The sequence below is a fragment of the Schistocerca gregaria genome, chromosome 6 (assembly GCF_023897955.1).
Source record: "Schistocerca gregaria isolate iqSchGreg1 chromosome 6, iqSchGreg1.2, whole genome shotgun sequence".
NCBI classification, from domain to species: domain Eukaryota; kingdom Metazoa; phylum Arthropoda; class Insecta; order Orthoptera; family Acrididae; genus Schistocerca; species Schistocerca gregaria.
This window is the reverse complement of record NC_064925.1, coordinates 500,267,455-500,272,863: the sequence shown is the minus strand read 5'-3', so window position 1 is coordinate 500,272,863 and position 5,409 is coordinate 500,267,455.

Sequence of the window (5,409 nt, the reverse complement as noted above, 5' to 3'; positions counted from 1 at the left end):
CATTGACACGGGTTCCCAGGTAGATGTCGTGTTTCTTGACTTCCGCAAGGCATTCGATACAGTTCCCCACAGTCGTTTAATGAACAAAGTAAGAGCATATGGACTAGGAGACCAATTGTGTGATTGGATTGAGGAGTTTCTAGATAACAGAACGTAGCATGTCATTCTCAATGGAGAGAAGTCTTCCGAAGTAAGAGTGATTTCAGGTGTGCCGCAGGGGAGTGTCATAGGACCGTTGCTATTCACAATGTACATAAATGACCTGGTGGATGACATCGGAAGTTCACTGAGGCTTTTTGCAGATGATGCTGTGGTGTATCGAGAGGTTGTAACAATGGAAAATTGTAGTGAAATGCAGGACAATCTGCAGCGAATTGACGCATGGTGCAGGGAATGGCAATTGAATCTCAATGTAGACAAGTGTAATGTGCTGCGAATACATAGAAAGATAGATCCCTTATTATTTAGCTACAAAATAGCAGGTCAGCAACTGGAACCAGTTAATTCCATAAATTATCTGGGAGTGGGCATTAGGAGTGATTTAAAATGGAATGATCATATAAAGTTGATCGTCGGTAAAGCAGATGCCAGACTGAGATTCATTGGAAGAATCCTAAGGAAATGCAATTCGGAAACAAAGGAAGTAGGTTACAGTACGCTTGTTCGCCCACTGCTTGAATACTGCTCAGCAGTGTGGGATCCGTACGAGATAGGGTTGATAGAAGAGATAGAGAAGATCCAACGGAGAGCAGCGCGCCTCGTCACAGGATCATTTAGTAATCGCGAAAGCGTTACGGAGATGACAGATAAACTCCAGTGGAAGACTCTGCAGGAGAGGCGCTCAGTAGCTCGGTACGGGCTTTTGTTAAAGTTTCGAGAACATACCTTTACCGAAGAGTCAAGCAGTATATTGCTCCCTCCTACGTATATCTCGCGAAGAGACCATGAGGATAAAATCAGAGAGATTAGAGCCCACACAGAAGCATACCGACATTCCTTCTTTCCACGAACAATACGAGACTGGAATAGAAGGGAGAACCGATAGTGGTGCTCAGGGTACCCTCCGCCACACACCGTCAGGTGGCTTGCGGAGTATGGATGTAGATGTAGATATAGAAATATCGATACGCGCTGCTAGCGCCGGTCACGGTCAGGCAAAGGAGCAACTCAGTGACAGTACTAATTTAAATTAACGTAGTGAGGTGGAGGTATGTTAAAAACAGGGTGTGAAATACATGGTGGCGGGAACACAAGCCACGCACGTCTCAATGTGGAACCGTTCGCACTTACCTCTTCGCTGTTAATGACAACGAAATTACAAGTTACAAGTTGAGAGGACTAACTCAATTGGAGGCATATTCGTTGTCAGAAAAATGGCTTTTTCAGTTATTATTCTAATAAAATATTGACCCATACACTAAAATTAAGGTCACCTATCTTTTCTGCTGATGCACTAAGTCAGTCTCAGTATTGAAACCAGACAGCAACTTTTCATACAGTGATGCAGTCATCTGGTGATCTGAAATTTCCCCCCCCCTGCAAACCTACCTTCTGACTTTAATACGAGACAGTCAGGATAGTCCACTCTGTTCTTGACTCAGTTGTCGTACGTCATGAAACCCTGAGAAAAACAGGACATGTAAGGAATCCTGGAAACTTGTGGTAAGCTATGGGTCCGAATAGCTGAGGTCATCGGTTCCTTAGGCTTACACACTGCTTAACCTAACTTACGCTAAGGACAACACACACACCCATGCCCAAGGGAGGACTCGAAACTCCGACGGAAGGAGCCACACGAACCGTGGCAAGGCGCCTTAGAACGCACGGCTACCCCGCGCGGCGGAAGGAATATGTTTACCCTACAACAAGTATCTACAGGATCAAATGTGGTATGAAGACAATTCCTTATCCAGGCCTCTATTACTCCTTCTTGACATGGTTCACAGTTTTGACGTAGTCAGAAAACTCTTTCCCCATGAGCTCTACATAATGTTAACGAAACACACAGAACATATCGCACCCCAGCAAGAACAGTGACAAAACAATTCTATAAACATTATAAGCTTCCTTTAAATATGAAGTACGTATTTTTGGCAGTAAAATCCGTACCGAGCGAGATGGCGGAATGGTTAGCACAATGGACTCACATTCGCGAGGACGACTGTTCAAATACGTGTCCGGCCATCCTGATTAAGGTTTTCCGTGATTTTTATAAAAAGCTTCAGGCAAATGCCGGGATGGTTCCTTTTATACGCACGGTCGATTTACTTCCCCATCCTTCCTTAATTCGATGAGATTGATGATCTCCCTGTTTGGTCCCTTCCCCCAAACCAACCAAATTCCGTTGTATTCTCTACAACAGTAACATGGACATCTAATTCTGTTCTCATTGAATGTGAAGTGATATCAGGTAATCATTAATTAGTGCATCGCGTTGTCACTTTTCTTGCTTTTCTAAAAACTATTTAGTTTTTTTATGATCTCTCATGCAATATTTCTACGACTTTTCCTTGCCAAATATATATTATTTTTAATTGTTGTAATGTAACACGACATTCAGTACTTAAGTTAGAATAAAAAATGGAAAACAACTTGCAATTGTTATACTCGAAAAATAAAAATCATAGTTTATGAAGATTAATGCAATTTAATAAGGAACATCAATTAGTTTAAAGGACACAATTTACGGTAAAATACAGTCAGAAATTGGTCCACATAACGTAGCAACAGTTCGCGCCGAAGAAAGGGATACAATATGAACTTTCTCTATGGCAGAAATTTTAGTTTTGTTCCTGTACCCTGCAACGAACGAAATTTCTGCCCTGAAGTGGACAATTTGCGACATAGAGATATGACGTTTTTTCTTGGACGTTGGGATATTTCACAAGTATTTTTCAGTGAAATAAATTAAAAATTGCGGATTTTTGTCTTGTGTCACTTTTCTTTGAAGCAAAGCAAGCGCTGTATCATGTATAAGATACAGAGGCGAGCGAGTGCACGGGACTTACCCTAGTTCACTGCTAGTAGCGTCACGTCATCATAACGCGCCTGCATATAGTATTGCACCACATTTAACATAAAAGTAAAAATTAAGATTTGTGTGTAAAACTTTGTTAAAGTATAGTTCTATGTAATAATGTTTCAGGTAACAAATCTTAATGTTATAAAATTAGTAGTTTACGTAAAATTCACGTTTTGAAAGAAAAATAGGAGGCGCTAAATAATGACGCTAGGAAGCCAAAATTTGGTGAGAAGGTGCAGTAAGAAGTCATTAATGAGTGGTGCTGGTTTCCAAAACCATAAAACTAAAATTTACTCCAGAATCTGCGTTTTTCGGAAAAATCAGAGGCGCGAAATAATAGAGCTACAATATTGAAAATTGGTAGGATGCTTCAGTTCACCCTAATAATAATAATGGAAATACCACAATCAGTTACCTCTTCTAGTTTTTTAGTAATTTAGTAAAAACCACTTTTGTGAGTAAAATGTACATAAGCATTATAGATTAAGTACTTTAAATTTTAATGATAAAACAAATTCTTTAAGACCAATGATCAGATAGGACAATTAACAAAGCTACACCAAGTTTTAGTCTTGTAGCATAATTAACAGCTGATACAAGTCTTGATAAAGCTATGGTTCAGAGGTAACAATCTACCGTTAGTTCCATTGTAAAAATTCTAGAGAGTAAAGTTTTAATTTTAGCGGGCTGAGATTTTCTACGTGCTTCTGTACTGCTCAGATGTATGTATACAAAATTTGAGAAGTTTGTAAAGCTATTATTAAATGTGATATTTAAGATTATGTGCCTGAGATAGCGATCATTTGGAGGCTGCAGGCATCTGCATAGGAACGGAAAGAACAGATGCTCTCTTGGCGGTACGCGCCGGAGCTATATAAAAAGAGCGGCAGAGGCAGTAGTAAGCTCACTCCGCATTAGACCAACGCCTAGTCCACGCGAGCTTAACGTCCGATCGCGCCTCGCCTCGGGTGACGTCATAGCGGGCTGTGACATGCGCGTACTTAGCAATGTAAACGGACATTGAAAATCGCGAGGACTGTACACCGTCCTGGATCGTTTAGACTTCGGTAGCAAACTGTTATTGTGCCGTCCGTGTGAAGTATATTTCCGCGTGGCAAGTGGTGACTAACTCCACTTTTAAGGCGAGCATTAATCTTCTTTTTTAACTTTATTGCGAACTATTAATAGAGCACCGTTAGTTAGAATAATGAACTATTCGGGAGGAACTTGCTGTAGAAGTCGCCTCTGAACTATTAAACGATTGGCTGAATTAACAATATTTAATGTCTTTAGCATTTTCAGAAGTTTCGAGTAATTTGTGTGAGCCTTTAAGATAATAAAATCTTGTTTGGAACTTTAAATTTTATTGAAGCAGCCCTAATCCCGTGAAGAACTATGGATATTTTTCGTTTAGCTGGGCTGTACAGGAATGTGGCCGTGCAGACTGGGAACTAAGGTCAGTAAGTTTCCCTTCGCTTTCTGACTGGCCACCAAATTAGTTGCCAGGCTCACGTGATTTAAGGTGGCAATGTTCAACTTTCATTCAACATTAAACAACGACTTCTTCGCCGTCCCACATATGTTGCATCGGCAATAGTCTGTTACGTGAAATGAACATTCAAACAACTCATTCGACAACTTCTTCGCCGCCCCACATATGGTGCTTATCGGCCGGGAAAACTGAATTAAAAGCAAATAAAAGTGCTCGATGTGTGAAAGCGATTGGTATAAATTAACGAACTCGGTAGGCAATAACAGGACACTGAATTGAACTAGTGTGGGAACAGTGTTACCAGTAAAGGCGGGTGTAGTGTATAAACAATAAGTGTCTACCGCTGTACGTTGGTTAGTGACGATGGTGAGGAAGGCGACGATGCTGGATCGCGGCTGCCGACGGCGCTGAGACTAAAGGAAGACGGTGCGTCATCGCTGATCTGCGAGACAGCTGCCTGCTGCGCCGAGCGGTCAACGGTGCCTTGCTGCCCCCCCCCCCTGGAGCTATTGCAGTAGGCGATTCCTGTGGCGGTACTCGACGCTACAGCTGCTGCTGCTGCCTTCAATACGTCGCAACGCGTCGCATCACGATTGCTGGTACACCGCGACGACATCATTCGTCGAAATCAAGAATTTAAGTTAAGTCAAAGACTTTTAAAATATTTATTAACTGCTGCTAACAAACTAAAAGATATGGAAAGTAGTGTACATTTCAGAAGGGAACCGGTCTCTGACCAAGAATCCTCAGGATCAGGAATTGAGTTTAATGAGGATGGTTCCATTAATCCCTCAAATATTGAACTAGAACGTAATTTGTCACCAGTAAATTATGACTTTAATTTAAATGAGAGTGCAGGGATGCAATCAATAAGTGAAATAGAAGTCAAAAGGGA